At 42.3% G+C, this 22,648-nt stretch overlaps 1 protein-coding gene across 5 annotated transcripts in view; it reads left to right on the forward strand.

The window, feature by feature from the left end:
* The first annotated feature begins 1,639 nt into the window (after positions 1 to 1,639).
* ADIPOR2 (adiponectin receptor 2) overlaps positions 1,640 to 22,648 on the forward strand; it is a 103,647-nt gene continuing 82,638 nt past the window's right edge. For 4 of the 5 annotated variants that reach the window (XM_050747101.1, XM_050747098.1, XM_050747100.1 and 1 more), the window contains exon 1: positions 1,716 to 1,875. The gene's annotated coding sequence lies outside the window, so the exon portion shown is untranslated. Of the gene's footprint in view, positions 1,876 to 22,648 lie in introns of all 5 variants that reach the window. The other variant, XM_050747097.1, reaches the window with a different exon arrangement.

Genomic DNA, 22,648 nt, shown 5'->3' on the forward strand with positions numbered 1-22,648 from the left:
AGAGACGGGGTTTTGCCATGTTGGCCAGGCTGGTTTTGAACTCCTGACCTCAAGTGATCTGCCCGTCTCGGCCTCCCAAAGTGCTGGGATTACAGGTGTGAGCCACCGTGCTTGGCCTGGAAACCAGTCTTTAAGAGAAAGGGATGCAGGAAAGATTGGAGATCTTTGAAGAATCTCTTTTTTTTTTTTTTTTAAATCACCTTTTTCGCTGTAGTTCTGTCACCTTTAATAGACTCTTTATTAAGCCTGCGAATCTTATACTTCTTATCTCTGTTCTATGTGAGTTGGCATAATGGGTCAAATTCGCAATCCAGAAATGCCTGTATTCTGTTTCTGATGTGCTGAGGAGGTGTACAATTGTCTTCCTTGATTTCAACCTCAAAAGCTTTATATCTTTACCTGGGAACATAGAAGTCATTATTATTATGTCTTTCACAAATTATGTAAACTTAAAAAAATTATATATATTTTCGATGTAAACTAATCCTTGGAGGAAACTGGTTCCTTTAACATTTATTTCCTAATTTTAATTTCTACCAGTTTTCTCTTTCAAACTTAAATGAGTGGGCCTTAGTTCTGTATTATCGCCATCTTAATCATGTTCTTTGTGATTTTAGTAGCTTTACTTTTTAAAACTTACATTTCCAGAATGAAGACTTCTGTATTTTTGTTTTTTTCTTCATATATCCTACTCCAGCTCCCTCAAGACCTGTCAGCTGTTCCCTGCACCCTTTGTTATCTCTTGCTGTGGTCCAACGGGAAGGACAGTAAGCCGTGGACACAGACTTTCCCTAAATCGTATGGATTTCCTTTAGTCAATAACAAGAATTTTGATAGTTAAGGCATTTACGCCTTAAGAATGTGATAAATCCCCCTCCTACTAAATGTAAAGAAGTATTTTTCTATGCAGACTAACTCTTAGATTCACTTTTCTTATAGAATAAGTATGTAACCAAATCTGTTATTGGCTTCTAAGAAGTTAGAACTCAATGTAAAGCTGACTTGTAGAAAATTACTTACCCATTCTGGGTAAACGGACACAGGTATTTAGTGCTTAAGTCGTTTCTGATATACCATTACATTAACATCATTTTAAAAATCGCTCTGAATTATATGTATTTTAAGAGCGACTGGGTTTTAAAAAAAATAGAAGTGGTAGAGCATAAATCATAATCTTTAATAAGGTAATAAAAGGCAAACACTATTGCTCTGGGCAAAACTTGGCTAATGCTTTTGGATTTAATTCGGAAATCTTCACAGACGACGCTCAGCATCCTATCAGCCCTTGGCAGAGACACACGATCCAGCCTAAATCCTCAAATTCTGGCTCTCGCCCCAAGTGTGTAGCCGGTATCCAGAGAGACTGCGAAAAGCATCCGCGAGACGGGGCGGCCCCCTCCTCCTCAGCCCCAAATTGCTTCCTTTTTCGGTGGGAGGAAAAAACTCCGAGGAGTTGTGTCGGCGCCTAAGGAGCGCACGCTCCTCGGTCCCTCAACGCCCAGTACAGTTTTCGCCAAGTTCCTGGCCGAACCACAGCTCCCACGATGCACCAAGGTTCTAGAGCGGTCAGAGGGGCAGCTTCCGGTTTAGGACAGCGCGGCTGCGCGCGGCGTGTGGTCTTATTGGCTCGAACCGCCTCGTGCGATGCGCGTCACGACGACGTGCGGTCGTGGGGGCGGGGAGACGCGGCGGCGGCGGCGGTCGCGGTCGCGGCGGCGCGAGCGCGATTCCAGAAGCGGCATCGCGGCGGCGGCAGCGGCGGCGGCTACACCGGGCTGGGCCCCCTCCCTCCTCCGTTTCCCCCTCCTTCCCCCTCCCCTCAGCGGTGGCTCCCAAGAAGTCCGAGACACGCGGCGAGGCGGCGACGGGCTCCTGGTGAGGGTCTCTGGAGTGTGGGCGCCGTTTCCTCGGCGTAGCGGGAGAGCCTGGGGTCGGGGGGAGGTGAGGGCTGAGGGGGCGAATGTCCCTGGCGCGGGCGGGAGAGCGCGCTGTCGGCCCGGCCCGCAACTTGATCCCTAACTCTGACCTGCTGCCCGGCGCGCTGTGGCCCGAGGGGCGGCCGTGTGGGGGCCTGGAGCCGCCCTCCTGGCGACCGCTGTCGGGGGAGTCCGGCGCCCACCGCCCCCCTCGCCTGGCTTCTCGCGGCGGAGGGTCGGAGCCCGCTGCCCTCTGCTCACCTTCGGGTGCAGTTGCCCCAGCTCTTTGCCCGCGGAGAGGATCTGCCCGCCCCTCTTCGTCTCTGTGTTTGTCACTTCTAGGAATTTCTTTGGTGGCGGCTTGGGATGGGTTCTCTTAGCACCACTTTGCAGTGACTGGGGTGGGGAGCGTTCCCTCACCTGTCTCAGGTGGCGCGTCGGGCAGCCTGCTGGGGACCGTGGGTCCGGGCTTCCCCAGCCCCCGTCCGTCAGTGTTCGCTGCTTTTAAAATTACCGGTAACAGGGTTACAAGTCGGTTTTTAGGGGGCTCGGAGAGAGTTTGGATTGGAAACGGGTAACTCTTTTTTCCTCCTGGTTTTCGACCTTGATTTAAATGTTTGCCTCTGAAATTTTGACAACTTCATAAGATGGTCCAAAAGTGAATTTTGGTAGAAAGATTTAAATGCACAATTGGGATTTTATGGGGTACGGTGACTTCATTGCAGGTTGACTTTTTTTTTTTTTTTTTTAATGGGATGTTCTTTTGATTTTTTGACTCTGGGTTTCTGAGACTTGGTGGTTGTTCCCATTTCTGTTCTAGAAGCAGACTTTTTATTACCCTTTCCCCTCACCAAGAGAATCCATGTAAACGCCAAGAAATCTGTCACAACATTTAAATTTATTTGCTTACAAAACTTTTCCAAATGAAATGCTAAAAATTCCTTCAGAAAAAAACCATCCATCTACCCATAGCATTGTTTTTTGGGGGGAGATTATAAGTCTTGTCAGTTCCGAAGTTTGAAGTGTCCTCTTATCAAAGGCCACCCTTATGTCTCCTTAAACGACTCTTAGGTAATTCCTAGATGTTTTCATCCGTTCTAATAAATTTGTTGTCAGTGCCGATTGTGATGATCTGTAACTGAAATTATTTCATCAGTAAAGATTTACACACATGTGGCAGCTGCTTGTTGGTGAATTATGAAATTCGAAAAAATTGCAAATTAAATGTGAGAGGCATATTTCTTTTAACTTCTCATTTTAACTGTCTGCCCACCAGTATACGTTCCTGTCTGGACTTTGGTCTGCTTAGCAGATTTCGTCTTTTCGCTTGGCACTAGGAATGAGAGTAGGATTTCCAGAGCCTAAAAGAGAGTTTTTTTTTTTTTTCTATCCCTAGGCTCCTTGTATGAATTTATAAATAAATGGTTTTTTTCTAGCAATAGTATCAATTTAGCTGGTGCACTTTTTTTTAGTATAAATCACATTTTGTTTCCGATAATGAAAATAATTTTGTTTTATTCTTTATTTCAGGGATTGACAGATTTTAAAGCCTGCAGGCCAAGTCCTGCCAGTTGCCTCCTTTTGTAAATAAACATTTTATTAGCCCTGGTGTGGTAACTCACGCTGGTAATCCCAGCACTTTGGGAGGCCAAAGCGGTCAGATAACCTGAGGTCAGGAGTTGGAGACCAGCTTGGCCAACATGGTGAAACCCCGTCTCTATTAAAATTACAAAAATTAGCTGGGTGTGGTGGTGCACGCTTGTAATTCCAGCTTTTCAGGAGGCTGAAGCAGGAGAATTCGTTTAAACCCAGGAGGTGGAGGTTGCAGTGAGCCAAGATTGTGCCATTGCACTCCTGCCTGGGCAACAAGAGCGAAACTCCGTCTTAAAAAAAGAAAAAGAGGCCGGGCGCGGTGGCTCAAGCCTGTAATCCCAGCACTTTGGGAGGCCGAGACGGGCGGATCACAAGGTCAGGAGATCGAGACCATCCTGGCTAACACGGTGAAACCCCGTCTCTACTAAAAAATACAAAAAACTAGCCGGGCGAGGTGGCGGGCGCCTGTAGTCCCAGCTACTCGGGAGGCTGAGGCAGGAGAATGGCGTGAACCTGGGAGGCGGAGCTTGCAGTGAGCTGAGATCCGGCCACTGCACTCCAGTCTGGGCGACAAAGCGAGACTCTGTCTCAACAAAAAAAAAAAAAAAAAAAAAAAGAAAAAAGTTTTTGTTAGAACATAGCCATATGCAGTCGTTTAGGTATTGTCTGTGGTTTCTTTTGGGGTACAGCAGCAGAGTTGAGTAGTTGTGCCAGAGAGCCATATGGCCTGTAACACCTAAATATTTATTTACTATGTGGACCTTAATGTAAAAAATTTGTTGACCTCCATTAAAAGTGATAACTTAGCCAATGTTTAAAATTATAATGAGTCAGAAAATTGTAAAGGAGAAAGTAAAAGTTATTTACAAGTACACCACTTGGGGATTTTTTTGTGTGATTATGTTTATAGAATGTGTTGGTGATTATTTTTTATATAAATGAACTAAAATTGTTAAATGTTGGTTTATAATCTTCTTTTTTGGTTTGTTTTGTTTTTTGAGACGGAGTTTTGCTCTTGTTGCCCAGGCTGGAGTGCAATGGCATGATCTTGGCTCACTGCAACCTCCACCTCCCGGGTTCAAGCGATTCTCCTGCCTCAGCCTCCCGAGTAGCTGGGATTACAGGTGTGCGCCACCACACCTGGCTAATTATTTGTGTGTGTGTATTTTTAGTAGAGACGGGGTTTCATCATGTCGGCCAGGCTGGTCTTGAACTCCTGACCATAGGTGATCCACCCGCCTCACTCCTCAAAGTGCTGGGATTACAGGTGTGAGCAACTGCGCCCAGCCCTGTAATCTGCTTTTTTAAAAAGTATTTCATTATTCGTATTTGGGTTTTGATTGCTTTTGTATTTTCTACATTGGAGATCTTTCTAGAAAGGGGCTTATGAACCGGCTTTTCCTGATTAATCTTACCAGTCAAGATTTAAAAAGAAAATCCAGGAATAATAAATGCTTAGTAATGAAGATGCTGGTTAACATTTATGGAGCACTTATTATGTACTAGACAATTTCCACTACTTTACGTGTATTAAATTATTTAATTGCTGTGGCAGCTCTGTGAGTGTTTACTGTGATTGCTGTTTTACAGGTGAGGAAACTAAGTCAAGGAGAAAAATTAAGTAACTGTTGAAGTTTATCAGCTAGCAGATGGTGGAGTTATGATTTGATTTCATGCAGTCTGATTTGAGAAACCCAAATTCTTTTTTTTTTTTTTTTGAGACGGAGTCTCGCTCTGTCGCCCAGGCTGGAGTGCAGTGGCCGGATCTCAGCTCACTGCAAGCTCCGCCTCCCGGGTTCACGCCATTCTCCTACCTTAGCCTCCCGAGTAGCTGGGACTACAGGCGCCCGCCACCTCGCCCGGCTAGTTTTTTGTATTTTTTAGTAGAGACGGGGTTTCACCGTGTTAGCCAGGATGGTCTCGATCTCCTGACCTCGTGATCCGCCCGTCTCGGCCTCCCAAAGTGCTGGGATTACAGGCTTGAGCCACCGCGCCCGGCCCCAAATTCTTAATATGCTACAGAGCCTCTCCTTATATTATTGCTCAGTATAGAAAGTTTGCACAGTCCAGAGATAAACGGTCATCCCTGGGTGTCTGTAGGAATTGCTTCTAGGACCTTTGGTGGATACCAAGATCCACAGATGCTCGAATCTCTGATGTAAATGGCATAGTATTGGCATATAACCTGTGCATATCCTCCCCAATACTTTATATCATTTCTAGGTTACTTTTAATACCTAATACAATATAAATGCTATGTAAATAGTTGTTACACTGTATTGTTCAGGGAATAAAGACAAGAAAAAAAGTCTGCACGATTCAAATACAGATGCTATATTAAACTTTTTGGATCCAAGCTTGGTTGAATCCACAGACATAGAGCCCATGGATATGGAGGGCCAGTTGTATAATGTAAAAAAAATTCCTCCTCATGCACTTGTTTCCAGTTTCATGCTTTGTAGGTAAGCATGGGCAACAGTTTGATATAGGTCTTTAAACCTCTGTTTGTATGCATATACAAGTAATTATTTGCAAATTTGTCTGCATATGCAGAATTAAAAAATTAAACTTTTTTTTTTTTTTTTTTTTTGAGATGGAGTCTCGCTCTGTCGCCCAGGCTGGAGTGCAGTGGCGCGATCTCGGCTCACTGCAAGCTCCGCCTCCCGGGTTCACACCATTCTCCTGCCTCAGCCTCCTGAGTAGCTGGGACTACAGGCGCCCACCACCTCGCCCGGCTAATTTTTTGTATTTTTAGTAGAGACGGGGTTTCACCGTGGTCTCGATCTCCTGACCTTGTGATCCGCCCGCCTCGGCCTCCCAAAGTGCTGGGATTACAGGCGTGAGCCACCGCGCCCGGCTAAACTTTTTTTTAACAGCTTTAGATGTACAGAAGTTTGAGCCGATAGTGCAGAAAGTGCCCATATTCCCTTCCCTCCCCTCGTTTCTCCTATTGTGAACATCTTGCATTAATTTGGCACATTTATTGCATTTGATGAGCCAATATCAATATCAATATGTCCATAGTTTACATAGGGCTTGTTCTTTGTGTTGCATTTTTTTTTTTTTTTTTAAGATCTCACTCTGTAGCTCAGGTTGGAGTGCACTGGTGCCATCATGGCTCTGCAGGCTTGACTTCCTGGGCTCAAGTGATCCTCCTACCTTAGCCTCCCAAAGTGCTGGGGTTACAGGCATGAGCCACCACGCTTGGCCGAGAATTGTTTTTAAAAAAAATAGGATCAAGCCCAGTGGTGGCTTGTGCCTGTAGTCCCAGCTACTTGGGAGGTTGAGATGGGAGGATTGCTTGAGGCTAGGAGTTTGAGACCAGTCTGGGCAACTCAGCATGACTCTGTTTCTTTAAAAAAAAAAAAAAAAAAAAAAAAGTGGGCCAGGGGCGGTGGTTCACGCCTGTAATCCTTGCAACTTTGGGAGGCCAAGGCAGGTGGATCATCTAAAGTCAGGAGTTCGAGACCAGGCTGGCCAACATGATGAAACCCTGTCTCTACTAAAAATCCAAAAAAAAAAAAAAAAAAAAAATTCTGGGTATGGTGGTATGTGCCTGTAATCCCAGCTACTCAGGAGGCTGAGGCAGGATAATCGCTTGAACCTGGGAGGCAGAGGTTGCAGTGAGCCGAGATTGCGCCACTGCGTTCCAGCCTGGGCGACAAGAGCAAAACTCCATCTCAAAAAAAAAAAAAGGACGAAACCAGTCATTCAGCAGTCATTCACCTTTTTTGGTGGTTTTCAGGATACAGTGCTTTTGGGCTTTTTAATGTAAACATTCTTGATTTACTAATTTTCAGATAAATGACAATTTATTTTGGGAATGGAAGGCTGGCTGGGATATTACTTTCTCTCTTTTTTAATTTTTTTGTTTTATTTTTTTTAAAGTGTATCTCATAGTGGCAGCAGCTTTTTCCCAAAGGAATGCTTATTTTTTTGACTGGACATTTTGGCTATACCTAATCATCAAAGTTCTTCTTTTTTCTCTTTATCTCTGGATTTGGAAAATGGATTCATTTTGGTTTTCTTCCTCATAAATTCTTTTTGGTCTGTCCAGTCATTGCAGTTGCTAGTCATGTCTCCTTGTCAGACTTTGGCTTTTTATGACAGTCATCAATGTTAGAAAAAATTACTTGCTCTTTATCACTATCTATTTCAATACATTTCCTCTTGGGCTTTCCCTGGGGGCAGCACTGAATTTTTTCCTTAGTTGAGCCATGCAGATTTTCTAAAAGTCATCCTTTAGTTTGGCTTTTCACTCCTCCATAGGTGCTGTTCAGCTTCTAGGAGATTTCTTGCAGTTTCTATTTGTCAACAGATTCACCAGCAGCACCCTCCTCCTCACTGATACTGGTGCTTCCCCACCCATCTTTATCATTTTCAGCCTTCTCTTTTTCTTTCTCTTTTCTTTTTTCTTTCTTTTTTTTTTTTTGGAGACAGGATCTTACTCTGTTGCCCAGGCTGGAGTGCAGTGGTGCAATCATAGCTCACTGCAACCTCTGCTTCATGGGCTCAAGTGATCCTCCCACTTCAGCTTCCCAAGTAGCTGGGATTACAGGCATGCACCAGCATGCCTGGCTAATGTTTGTATTTTTTGTAGAAACAGGTTTTTGCCATGTTGTCCAGGCTGGTCTTGAACTCCTGGCCTCAAGCGATCCTCCTCCCTCAGCTTCTTGAATAGCTGGATTTAACAGGCAGGAGCCATTGTGCCTGGCCATGTTCGTGCACTCTTGATTTTATTGGGGCCTTTGTCAGCTTACCCTGGAATTTTTTCTGCATCATCTGAGGATTTGGAAGAGCTGAATCGCAGTTGTAGTAGACAGCATCATATTCTTATCCTTGTGTATTTTATACTGGGACAGGTCTTGAGTCTTGAGGAAGTTTTTCTATCATGGCTAGGGGACATTGAGCTATATTACCTCTTATAGCGCTGATTTGGACTGTCATGTCTTCCCCAAAGTTCTTGTCCATAACGTAATGGTTGGTCACAGTCATGAGCAATAACTAAGTGATCTCTGGGACTAACAGATGATGAAATGCATGTTTAGCAAACAGTGACTTCTGTTACTTCTCTGTGGTGCAGCAGCAGAAACTTTTGGCCAAAGGCATAGAAGTTAGAAGGCTTATGAATTCCTACTAATCTGGAGATAAGATTTATGAGCATCATGTTACTTCAAACCTCTGCTTAGAGATTTCTAGCTGTGTGCTTCAGGAGTGTTTTGGTAAAACTTTGAGGATCATGAATAAAACTAATAGCTTAAAACTTAAACACCTTGAGTTTTTTGTTCTTTTGTTTCTCGGGCACTTTTCATAACCTTTTCAGTGTTTTGTGTTTGGAGCCACTCTTTCCAGTGACATACTGCACTAGTAGGTCTCTTGTCATTTATTCTCAGATTCTGAGTCTGTCCTATTTGTTTCTCTTCTTCATCTTATCCTAGGAAGAATGTCACAGTGACAACCAATATCTTGAAACATGCAGTTGTGATGACATTGACAGTTTTGGCATCAGTCCAGATGTTTCTTGTAGAGTTCACTCATCACATCCAAAGATAACTTGGCTGCAGTTACATTGCTGTCTTTTAACACAGTGTATATGAAATTCTGCAGTACTGTATCCACTTTATTCTTGTGTTTTACAGTTATATTCTTGCTATCAGTCACAACATGAGTATGTAAAGTCTCGAAAGCTTATTATGGCAACTTGAAAGTTCAAAGAAGAGCTTTAGCGAACTTGGTGGATAGATGTGATACTTCTCAGCAAGATCAAAGCTTTGCTAAATATTATTAGATGATCTTGATTCAAGACAGTATAATTGTAGGAAAGCAGAACTTTTTTTAGCTCTTGAGGAAAGTTACTTAGATGTTCTGGGTAACAGTGACCAATCTGTGCCATAAATATCACCAGCTCTGTCAATTCTTTGCCAGGTTTATTGGTTTTAATTTGATAATCTCCATATTGGATTTGTAGTGCATATAGTACTGCTGTAGAAACCCTTTAATGTCAACCGGTGGCACCACTTTATATTAGATTCTGTAACTGCTGTTTGTTACCGGGCAGCTAGTTTCTGCAGGACATGTTGGCTGTAGACTGGATCTACAGTGAGTAGTTCTCAGAGAACCCGTACTGCTGACACTTGCAAACCCATCTCAGCTGTGGTGTGGAGTTGTGGAGTTGTACTTCTGGATGTGACCAGAAACAGCATTTGGGAGCTCAGCAGGTGATGCTGTCTTGACTGATTTTGTGTGTGTGTGTGTATGTGTATTTTATTTCATTTCTGAGACAGGGTGTGTTGCTCTGTCACCCATGCTGGAGTGCCATGGCACAATCATGGCTCACTGCACTCTCGAACTCAAGCAGTCCTCCCGCCTCAGACTCCCACGTAGCTGGGACTATAGATGCACGCCAGGCTAATTTTTGCATTTTTTTTTTTTTTTTTTTGAGACGGAGTCTCCCTCTGTCGCCCAGGCTGGAGTGCAGTGGCCGGATCTCAGCTCACTGCAAGCTCCGCCTCCCGGGTTCACGCCATTCTCCTGCCTCAGCCTCCCGAGTAGCTGGGACTACAGGTGCCCGCCACCTCGCCCGGCTAGTTTTTTGTATTTTTTTAGTAGAGACGGGGTTTCACCGTGTTAGCCAGGATGGTCTAGATCTCCCGACCTCGTGATGCGCCCGTCTCGGCCTCCCAAAGTGCTGGGACTACAGGCTTGAGCCACCGCGCCCGGCCAATTTTTGCATTTTTAATAGAGATGAGATTTTGCCATGTTGCCCAGGCTGGCCTTGAACTCCTGGACTCAAGTGATCCTCCTTGCCTTGGCTTCTCAAAATGCTGGGATTATAGGCATGAGGCGCTATGCCAGGCCCTGTGTGTGTGTTTTTAAAATTAATGTTTGTGGCTTACTTTACATCTGCATCTACTTTCTTCTTTTTAGTAGTTCTCTAGTGTACTATTAAATGGTTATGCTATGACTTAATACTGCTTTTATTGATAGATATTTAGATTATATAAATGGATTGTAGATTGTCCATACATTTTATGTATATTTATTGCAAGCTGATTCCTCTTTAGTAATTTTGTAATAGTTGAAGAGAACATGTTTTTCGTTTTGATGTATATTATCAGACTGCCATCCAGAAAGGTCACAACGATGTAAATTCTCACCAGAAATGGGGGTGGGGTCAAGCTTCTTTGTGTCATTACAAACTTAAAAAAAAAATTCTTTTATCTGATAGGAGGTTAAGCATTTGCAGTATATTCTATCTAACTGGGAGATGTGCTTTGTTTCAATAGCATTCTGTTAATGTTGATTTACAGTTACTTCAGGTGGAGCATGCATTCTGTTCCTGGTCCTCCCTTAGGTGGAGCTGCTCCACCTATTTACGTTCTCTGGCTCTTGAAAGCATATGGTTTTGCTGTCACTGGTCAAAAAGAATCTGGGTGCCTGCCTAATAGACTATATATTTCTTGAGGGTAAGGAATGTGTAACTTTCTTTGTATCTACTGGCGGGTCTGGTATATAGCAGGTGGTGAGTAAATGGTCTTTTAAAAACCTAAATTGGGGCCGGGCGCGGTGGCTCAACCCTGTAATCCCAGCACTTTGGGAGGCCGAGACTGGCGGATCACGAGGTCAGGAGATCGAGACCATCCTGGCTAACACGGTGAAACCCCGTCTCTACTAAAAAAGATACAAAAAACTAGCCGGGCGAGGTGGCGGGCGCCTGTAGTCCCAGCTACTCGGGAGGCTGAGGCAGGAGAATGGCGTGAACCCGGGAGGCGGAGCTTGCAGTGAGCTGAGATCCGGCCACTGCACTCCAGCCTGGGCGACAGAGCAAGACTCCGTCTCAAAAAAAAAAAAAAAAAAAAAAAAAAAAACACCTAAATTGGTTCATGTTCTGTTGGGGTTACTGCTGAGTGAGGTGCTTTAATTTTGTTAAAAATAATCTTTTCAAATTGTGAAATATAAACTTGAAAAACTGCAGTGTATACTGGGTGCAGTGGCCCAGGCCTGTAATCCCAGCACTTTGGGACACCAAGGTGGGCAGATCACCTGAGGTCAGGAGTTCGAGACCAGCCTGGCCAACATGGCGAAATCCCCGTCTCTGCTGAAATACCAAAACAATAAAAAATAAAAAATAGGCCGGGCGCGGTGGCTCAAGCCTGTAATCCCAGCACTTTGGGAGGCCGAGACGGGCGGATCAGGAGGTCAGGAGATCGAGACCATCCTGGCTAACACAGTGAAACCCCGTCTCTACTAAAAAATACAAAAAACTAGCCGGGCGAGGTGGCAGGTGCCTGTAGTCCCAGCTACTCGGGAGGCTGAGGCAGGAGAATGGCGTGAACCCGGGAGGCGGAGCTTGCAGTGAGCTGAGATCCGGCCACTGCACTCCAGCCCGGGTGACAGAGCGAGACTCCGTCTCAAAAAAAAAAAAAAGTAATAATTAGCCAGGCATGGTGGCTGGTGCTTGTAATCCCAGCTACTTGGGAGACTGAGGCAGGGGAATCACTTGAACCCAGGAGGCAGAGGTTGCAGTGAACCGAGATTGCACCATTGCATTCCAGCCTGGGCAACAAGAGCAAAACTCCATCTTAAAAGGAAAAGAAAAACTGCAGTATGAAATTGTCACTTTGGTGTATGTTGTCTCTTATCTTTCATCTCTAAAATCAGTTAAATAGGATGAATTGATATCTTAGGACCTGTTAGGAAATAATTAGCCTATTTTTTTTTTTGGAAACGGAGTCTCGCTCTGTTGCCCAGGCTGGAGTGCAGTGGCCGGATCTCAGCTCACTGCAAGCTCCGCCTCCCGGGTCTACGCCATTCTCCTGTCTCAGCCTCCCGAGTAGCTGGGACTACAGGCGCCCGCCACCTCGCCCGGCTAGTTTTTTGTATTTTTTAGTAGAGACGGGGTTTCACCGTGTTAGCCAGGATGGTCTCGATCTCCTGACCTCGTGATCCGCCAGTCTCGGCCTCCCAAAGTGCTGGGATTACAGGCTTGAGCCACCGCGCCCGGCCAATTAGCCTATATTATAAGTACATGTGGTATTTAGAAATTGGAAGTTGAGGAATTTATTAAAAAGGGGATTTGTTTAACATTACTTCTGGTTTTGACTTTTCTGGATCGGAGTATACCATGTGTTAGAAGGGGATATATGTTGGCTAATGATATTATAGATTGGCTTAATTAGACAAGTGTCCAGACAGAAGGAAAAGGGAAGCTAAATTCCGAGAATTGCCAGGTTATCTTCAGGCGTGGGGAAAAAACCTGCAGAAAAGGACACTTTTAAGTTTTTTTAATGGAAGATTACAACAAAATGGTATTTTCTTTATAACTGATCATATTACACATTATTACTGGATTTATTGAATATAAGAATATTCTTATTTCCACAGTATGTACTGGAAAACAAAACATACAAAGCATATGGTCTTAAAAGGGGCAAAATTAGTTAGCTTATTTTTTTTTTTGAGACAGAGTCTCGCTCTGTCCCCCAGGCTGGAGTGCAGTGGCCAGATCTCAGCTCACTGCAAGCTCCGCCTCCCGGGTTCACGCCATTCTCCTGCCTCAGCCTCCCGAGTAGCTGGGACTACAGGCGCCCGCCACCTCGCCCGGCTAAGTTTTTGTATTTTTAGTAGAGACAGGGTTTCACTGTGTTAGCCAGGATGGTCTCGATCTCCTGACCTCGTGATCCGCCCGTCTCGGCCTCCCAAAGTGCTGGGATTACAGGCTTGAGCCACCGCGCCCGGCCCCATTAGTTAGCTTATTACACTTTGGCCATTTAGGCCTTTCTTTTGGATGTTTGTTGTTAGTATATCAGCTAAGTGTTTTTCATTGGCAGCATATTCACTTTAATCTTGTATGTTTTGAAATGAAGTTTAGTGAACATGTATGCTTAGTTGTATCCATATATCCATTCCTTTGGTTAAGGAGGATGTCTTTGTGGTAGGGGTTACATTATGAAAACTTCAGCAGAATGGAACAGAAGGTTGACTTTATTTTCTTGAAATTTATTTTATCCTATTTCTTCCAGAAAGAATTTCTGGTAACTTAAAAGATCTGGAAGTGTAATAAAATATGTGTAAAAAGAAGAAATCAGGGAAAGGACAAAGCATATATTCTTTTCCCAAGTGACAGCATAATTCAATGACTAAGAATAAAAATTGGGTTTGAATTTGCTTGGCAGCGAGGGTAAAAATGGAAATATGGTAAAATACATAGCACTAAACTAAAAGGAGGAACAAGACCCATTTTTCAGGGGTGAAATCCTCTCTTGACAGATTTTAAGAAACTGTTTAAACTGGACATTGTACAAAAGCTGTTTTGTTGTTGTTAGTGGCCCTAGATTAAAAAAAAAAAAAAAAAGTGAGGGCTAAACATTAAGATTTCAAGCCAATGAAATATGTTTTAGGGGTTGATTTGAATTTAGGCTGCAGATGTGTGTTTTATTTGGCCAATATAGGTTTTTTTTTTTCTTAAAATATTTCAAACATACATGAGACTACAGAGACCAATATAATTAACATTCATACATTAACCATACAGTGGTAGCACATCTTAGCATGTTCCCATATTTCTCATTTTTTTGAGGAAAATATCATGTACAGTTGAAGCAACTTCTTGGATTACAGTTTACTTTCTTCCCAGAAGTTAACTGTTATTCTGAGTATGGTGTTGATAATTTTTTTTTTTTTTTTCGAGACAGGGTCTCACACTGTCACCCGGGCTAGAGTACAGGGGAATGATCATGGCTCACTGCAGCCCATCTCCTTTGCTCAAGCAGTCCTCCCACTTCAACCTTCCAAGTAGCTGGGAATAGAGGCGTACACCAGTGTGCCCGGCTAATGTTTGTATTTTTTGTAGAGGTTGGGTTTCGCCTGTTGCCCAGGCTGGTCTCCTGTGCTCAAGCAGTCCGTCCACCTTGGCCTCCCAAAAGTGCTGGGATTACGGGTGTGAGCCACCACTCCTGGCCTAATCATTTTTTTTTTTTTTTTTTTTTTTTTTTTTTTGAGACAGAGTCTCGCTCTGCCGCCCAGGCTGGAGTGCAGTGGCCAGATCTCAGCTCACTGCAAGCTACGCCTCCCGGGTTCACACCATTCTCCTGCCTCAGCCTCCCGAGTAGTTGGGACTACAGGCGCCCGCCACTGCGCCCGGCTAGTTTTCTGTATTTTTTTTAGTAGAGACAGGGTTTCACCGTGTTAGCCAGGATGGTCTCGATCTCCTGACCTCGTGATCCGCCCGTCTCGGCCTCCCAAAGTGCTGGGATTACAGGCTTGAGCCACCGCGCCCGGCCGGCCTAATCATTTTTAATGCATGTTTTTATATAATTACTGCACAGGTATATATTCACAAACAAATCATGGTATTGCTTTGCATATTTTCAGATTTGATGTAAATGATATATTCTGCCTATTCTATAATTTGTCTTTCATTAAATTTTTTTGATTTATATGAAACTGCTGATACGTTACCATTTTTGACCTACAAAAATGAGTTTCATATGACCCACTCTAATAGTCATTACTTTTATCTGCTGTAAAATTATTTTCTATTGTATGAATATAGCCAGATTAAATTTATTTATTCTCATGTTGATAGGCATTTAGATTGTTTCCAGGTTTTCATGTATTAAAAACAATGTTACATTGAACATTCCTTATTAGGAATCATTGTGCTTACATTTAAGATTTTTGGCAAGTTTTAAAAACTGCATGTTGTGGCCGGGCACGGTGGCTTGAGCCTGTAATATCAGCCCTTTGGGAGGCTGACTTGGATGGATCACCTGAGGTCAGGAGTTTGAGACCAACCTGGCCAACATGGTGAAACTCTATCTCTACTAAAAATACAAACATTAGCTGGGCGGGGTGGCGGGTGCCTGAAATCCCAGGTACTCAGAAGGCTGAGGCAGGAGAATCACTTGAACCTGGGAGGCAGAGGTTGTAGTGAACCGAGATGGCGCCATTGCACTCCAGTTTGGGTGACGAGCGAAACTCCATTTTAAAAAACAAATGAACAAACGAAAAAAAACTCTGCATGTCGTGACTCCCTAATGGATTGTGAAATCAGTTTAGGAATTAGAATAGAAAAGTATCAGGTTGTATTGCAAACAATAAGGATAAAATGTTTTGTGAAATTTTTATTTCTGTGTGTATGTATGTGGTTATTAAGTTTGAAATGAAGCTCTCTGGTGAATTACCCAGAAGTGCAATTATTGGGCTGAAGATTTTGGAGGTTATGGGAATTTTTTTATCTGTATTGGATATTGTCAAATTTGCTGTCACTTTGCATATTTTAGCACTAGATTTGCTATCTTCCGATTGTTATGATTCATGGCATTGTCAGATTTTTTATGTTTACAAATCAGATGAGTGTGAAATGGTACCACATTGTCTTAATTTTTATTTTGATTATGGGGTTGAGTATGTTTTCAAATGTTAGATGTCTGTTCAAGTGTTTGTTTCTTGAATTGACTGTTCTTTTCCTTCCACAGCCATTTGGGTGGTCTTTCTAAATTGGTTTTAGAAAGTTTTAAGTTCATTACATACTCTGATTATGTTTGTTAAGTGAATTGCAACTGTTTTTTCTCAGTCTGTGTGACTTATCTCTTAACTTTTTATATGGTTTGTTTTGTTAAATATAAATGATTATTATAAAATATATCACTATTTTCTTGTTTGTGTTTTATTTAAGAAATCTAGGGTGATCACTCTCATTTTTCTCATGCACATTAATGGATTTGTTACTCCATTTCTTCAGTTGATTTCTCTTTTGTGAGTTGGTTTTTAAGTGAACCATTAAAGAGCAAAGGAGAAGTTTTCCCTTGGCTCCTACGCTGCTATTCAAAACTTCCTGGGTTAGTAAGCCTTCTTGTGAATTGTCTTTAAAATGTTTATTAAAAACTCTTAGGAACTCTTACATAAAGTCTCAAATTGGTGTACAAAGATGCTCTCTGACACTGCTTGACTAGTGAAAAAAGTTAAAACAATCTAAATGTTAAAAATATGTTATTATATGTATCCAGACTTAGAATTTTTTTTGTAGACATTAAGAGAATAAGCTAGAGCTATACATTGTGACATGAAAATGCCTACTATATACTAATTAAGTTTTTTAAAAAGTATGTTGCAGAGAAAACATGCACAGTGTATCTTATGGTGCAAAATTTTTGCGGGCACATATGTATATGGTATATGTAATCTATATATGCATATAGAAGGGTCTGAAAATATATAATAGTTGCCACTGGAGTGGTATGTGTGTTGCGTTGCTTTAATTTTTTTCAGTACACAATTAAACAAAAATAAAAAACAATTTAAAAGAAATTCGGCTGGGTGTGGTGGCTCATGGCTGTAATCTCAGTACTTTGGGAGGCAGAGATAGGAAGTTTGCTTGAGCCCAAGGGTTTGAGACCAGCCTGGGCAACTGAGCAAGACCTGTCTCTACAAAAAAATTTAAAAATTAGCCAAGTGTGGTAGTGCTTGCCGGGGACTGAGGTGGGAGGATCGCTTGGTCAAGGCTGCAGTGAGCCGTGATTGAGCCACTGCACTCCAGCCTGGGTGACAGAGCAAGACTCTGTCTCATAAATAAATAAATAAATAGATAGGAGAATCTTAATAACCTTGGAGTATGGAACAGATTTGTTTGGTTTTTTGTTTGAGACAGGGCTCAAGTAATCCTACCACCTCAGCCTCTCTAGTAGCTAAGACTAGAGGCATGTGCTACCACACATGATTAATTTAATTTAATTTTGTGAAGACAGGATCTCACTATGTTGCCCAGGCTGGTCTCAAACTCCTGGCCTCAAATGATCCTCCTGCCTCAGCCTCCCAAAGTGCTGGGATTACAGATGTGAACCACTGTGTCCCCACCAATTTTTTTTTTTTTTTTTTTAAGTTTTAGAAGTTTTTTTTTTTTTTTTTTTTTTTTTTTTCTTTTTTTTTTAATTTTGGGTCTCGATTCTATCTGGAAATTTTTTTTTTTCGGTGTGTGATGTGAGGTAGGGATCAAATTTAATTTTATTATATACATACCCAATAACCATATTAATGTTAACAGAGTGTTTTGAGTTTTTGAATTGTAATTTTTAAAAGCAGTTCATGGTTTCTTGTTAAGCACAATTACAGTCTTTTTGTCCTTCACTAGGCTGCTTCATATATTAAAGTTTGTGACCTCTGTGATATGTTTGGTGGATTACTTGATCCAGAAATAGAACGTAGAAGAGTAGATACAGAGTGTATTTTGTAGGTCTCACTCAAATGTCATTTCTCTCACTATTTAAATAGAAATTAGATTGCAGTTTCTTCTCTAATAAACTTGCTTTCACTTAAAAAAGAAATTGGGCCGGGCGCGGTGGCTCAAGCCTGTAATCCCAGCACTTTGGGAGGCCGAGAAGGGCGGATCACGAGGTCAGGAGATCGAGACCATCCTGGCTAACACGGTGAAACCCCGTCTCTGCTAAAAAATACAAAAAACTAGCCGGGCGCGGTGGCGGGCGCCTGTAGTCCCAACTACTCGGGAGGCTGAGGCAGGAGAATGGCGTGAACCCGGGAGGTGGAGCTTGCAGTGAGCTGAGATCCGGCCACTGCACTCCAGCCTGGGCGGCAGAGCCAGACTCTGTCTCAAAAAAAAAAAAAAAAAAAAAAAAAAAATTGGATTGCAGACAGTTTGAGGATATACATTAATGAGGAAACAGATTGCTGGTTTTTTGCATTGCTGGCTACAGACCTTGGAAACTAGAGAAGCAGATGGTTGATTGATTGATATCTTATTTTAAAACTTGAGCATACTTACATGTGTTTGGTCATCCAGCTATTATCACATATATATTCTGACATTTGAGACTTTTAATTTTGACTTTAGGGGATGTGTGTCGTTAAAGTTGTCTTAACTTTCTGAGGTGTGTGATATAAAACACTGTAAATCACTTAGTTTAAGTGTGAAGACTCTTTTTCTTTCCTCTTTTTTTTTTTTTTGAGACAGAGTCTCACTCTGTCGCCCAGGCTGGAGTGCAGTGGACGGATCTCAGCTCACTGCAAGCTCCGCCTCCCGGGTTCCCGCCATTCTCCTGCCTCAGCCTCCCGAGTAGCTGGGACTACAGGCGCCCGCCACCTCGCCCGGCTAGTTTTTCGTATTTTTAGTAGAGACGGGGTTTCACCGTGTTAGCCAGGATGGTCTCGATCTCCTGACCTCGTGATCCGCCCGTCTCGGCCTCCCAAAGTGCTGGGATTACAGGCTTGAGCCACCACGCCCGGCCTTTCTTTCCTCTTAAGAGAGTTTTTATTACACTTGTAGTCTAAGGCGTGTTGCTGCGGAGGCCTTCAGATGTATGTTCTAAGTTTTTCTTTTTATTCCTTTTCTTTCCATACTGGTGGTCAGAAGAAGGCCTTATGATTTAGTGGAATTGGGCAATATTGAGAAAGATTGTAGATAGAAGTTTATTTTTAGATTTCTTAGACTTGTAATATTGAGAAAGATAACTAACCACTTCCTTGAATTTTCTGTCTGCAGCATTATAAAGCAAAAAACAAACAAACAAAGAAACAAAACAGACTTGTGTTCTGGAGGGTAATATGTGAGATGAGATAGAGCCTGGAATGATTGCTATTTAATAATGGGAGAAAGGTGCTTTATCACTTGAAAGCAGGGTTTTGATTTTGCCTGAAAGGTTAACTGTACAGGCCACATGTTTTATCTGAACAGATTTTACTTTTGAAGTAGTTTAAACAGTGGGTTATGTGGTATTATAGTACAGATGATTTATGGAAGGAAGTCTTTACATATTTGATATATTTTGGCACAAAATATATAATCCTAGATTTTTCAGGATTTCCCTGGCTATAATATTTAGAACTGTTGTTCCTTATATTAGCATTTTTATGTACAGATTGAGCATCTCTGATCCAAAAATCTGAAATCTGAAATGCTCCCAAACCTGAAACTTTTTGACGCTGCAAGTGGAAAATTCCACACCTGACTTCCAGTGACAAGTTGCAGTCAGAACTTTGTTTCATGCACACAATGACAAAACATTGTATAAATTTACCTGCAGGCTATGAAACAAAATGCATTTTGTGTTTAGACTTGGGTTATATCCCCATTATTTTTTATTATGTATATACAAGTATTCCAAAATCTGAAACAATTCCAAATCCAAAACACTTCTGGGTACTAATCTTTGTTTCAAAAACAATACTCAGTCATTATTATAGATATTGGGAAATGAGGATAACCATTGTAATATGGCTGTAAAAGAGCTGTAGAAAGACTTTCCTTCTTTAAAGACATTGTGTTTTTAGCTTTGACCACTACCAGTGGCTATAATGCATTGTTTCTGCCTTTACTGAAGTCCTGTAAGATGGTGGTAAAAGCATGGACTTTGAAGTCAGAGAGATAACGATTTGAATTCAGGGTCTTCCACTTAAGTTTGTGTTTTGATGAATTGCATTATCTCCATGAACCTCAGTTTCTTTATCTGTAAAACGGGACCCTGTTCTTAAGGATTGTTTGAGATGATAAGTGAAGGGTGAACTACTGGGCTTTGTTCAAAGTTGTCTTCAGTAGTAAAGTAACAGCTCACCTTCTCCTTCAGAGAGATAACATCATGGTGTAGGAAGAAGGGAACTACTTACTTTTGTGGGAGGCAGTGTTGTATAATAGGCCATTTCTTGCTTCTCTGTTTTGTACATTGTGTAACCTTAGGGAGATTATCCAGAAAGTTTTACAAAACCTCAATCTTCTCATTGGTAAATAGAGATAATGCTACCTATGTAACAGGCAGAGGTTTTTTTTTTTTTTTTTTTTTTTGAGACGGAGTCTCGCTCTGTCGCCCAGGCTGGAGTGCAGTGGCCGGATCTCAGCTCACTGCAAGCTCCGCCTCCCGGGTTCACGCCATTCTCCTGCCTCAGCCTCCCGAGTAGCTGGGACTACAGGCGCCCGCCACCTCGCCCGGCTAGTTTTTTTGTATTTTTTTAGTAGAGACGGGGTTTCACCGTGTTAGCCAGGATGGTCTCGATCTCCCGACCTCGTGATCCGCCCGTCTCGGCCTCCCAAAGTGCTGGGATTACAGGCTTGAGCCACCGCGCCCGGCCGTAACAGGCAGAGTTTTAAAGTTAAATGAGAATATTTATAAAAGCTCACCTTATCTGGCACATGGTAACATGGTAACTTCTATTAATACATTTTTATGGTAATAGGCAATAATAATACGCTTTTGAAGTAGGTAACAAGAAGGGCTTTTGGTTGGAGAAACCAGAATGGTTATGAATTAGTCCGTGTTTACTTTGAGGGAGTAAAGACTAGGGAGTGTTCATTGAAGGAAGACTGTTTAGGAGGCTACTATTACTTGGCCAGAAGACAAATAATATGACTCGAATAATAGTTTCTCAAAATTTTGTGTGATCTAGGCTTGTAAATAAACTTTATTGTTGTTTTATTAGGATTTAAAATCAACTTTATTGAAGTATAGTTTAAACAACGAAATATACTTGTTTTAAGGGTGCAGTTAGATAACTTTTGATAATGTACATACCCAGATAACGATCATCCTAATCAAGGTAATGGAATTTCTGTTATCTCCAAAACCTTCCTTGTGTCCCTCACAGTCAGTGCATCACACCCCTCCCCTCCTCTGGTTCAAGGAAACCACTGATTTGTATACCTTCGTTTTGTCTCTTAGAATTTCATGTAAGTGGGCTGGGCAAGGTGGCTCATGCCCATATTCCCATCACTTTGAGAGGCTGAGGTGGGAGGATCTCTTGAGCCAGGAGTTTGAGGCTGCGGTGGGCCAGGATCATACCACTGCAGTCCAGCCTAGTGACAGAGTGAGACCTGGTCTCAAAAAAATTGTTTTTGTGTGTGTAAATGGAATCATACTGTACATATTCTTTAATGTCTGGCTGCTTTCACTCCGCATGTTTTTGAGAGTCTTCCATGTTGCTTTGTGTTCCAGTAGTTTCTTGCCTTTTATTGCTGAGTAGTATTCACTGTGGTATGGCTACACCACAATTTGTTTCTTCGTTGACCTGATATTTGGGTTTCCAGTTATTTGGCTATTATGATTAAAGTGGCAATGAACATTGATGTACAAGTCTTTTTGTGGACTTAAGTTTTTATTTCTCTTGAGCAAATAGGAGTAGAATAACTGAGTCATATGGTGTATATTTTGCAGTTTCTTAGTAAGTTAAACAGTTTTTCAAACTGATTGTGCCATTTTATCTTCCTGTAATCTCATCTATGTTATATGCTGTGTTTTTAATTTTTACTGTTTTTTTTTTTTTTTAGTGTGAATTGATATCTTATTGTGGTTTTTATTTACATTTTTCTTTTTGAATGCTTTGCTTTTTGTTTTGAGACAGGGTCTTGTCTGTTGCCCAGGTTGATGTGATCCTGGCTCACTGCAGCCTTGACTTCCCAGGCTCAAGGAATCCTTCCACCCCAGCCTCCCAAGTAGCTGGGCCTATAGGTGCACGCCACCAAACCCAGCTAATTTTATTTTGTAACAACTTTTATGTAGAGACGAGATCTTGCTATGTGCCCAGGCTGGTCTTTTTTTTTTTTTTTTTTTTAGAGGGAGTCTTGCTTTGTCACCCAGGCTAGAGTGCAGTGGCCGGATCTCAGCTCACTGCAAGCTCCGCCTCCCAGGTTCACGCCATTCTCCTGGCTCAGCCTCCCGCGTAGCTGGGACTACAGGCGCCCGCCACCTCGCCCGGCTAGTTTTTTTTTGTATGTTTTAGTAGAGACGGCGTTTCACCATGTTAGCCAGGATGGTCTCGATCTCCTGACCTCGTGATCCGCCCGTCTCGGCCTCCCAAAGTGCTGGGATTACAGGCTTGAGCCACCGCGCCCGGCCTAAGGCTGGTCTTTAAATCTGGGGCTCAAGTGATCCTCCTGTCTCAGTCTCCCAAAGTGCTGGGATTATAGGTGTCAGCCACCATGCCTCGCCTTACTTGCATTTTTCTGATAGCAAATGATGTTGAACACTTTTTCATGTGTTTATTAGCAATTTGTATATCCTTTTATTAGATGAGGTGTCTGATTCTTAATTCATTTTGAAAATAACGTTTTTAAAAATTACTGAGTTACAAGTTCTTTATATGTTGTGGACACAAGTACTTTGTCAGCCGTGTGAATTTTGAATATACAGTCAGCCCTC

Source organism: Macaca thibetana, chromosome 11 (assembly GCF_024542745.1).
Source record: "Macaca thibetana thibetana isolate TM-01 chromosome 11, ASM2454274v1, whole genome shotgun sequence".
Taxonomy (NCBI): Eukaryota; Metazoa; Chordata; class Mammalia; order Primates; family Cercopithecidae; genus Macaca; species Macaca thibetana.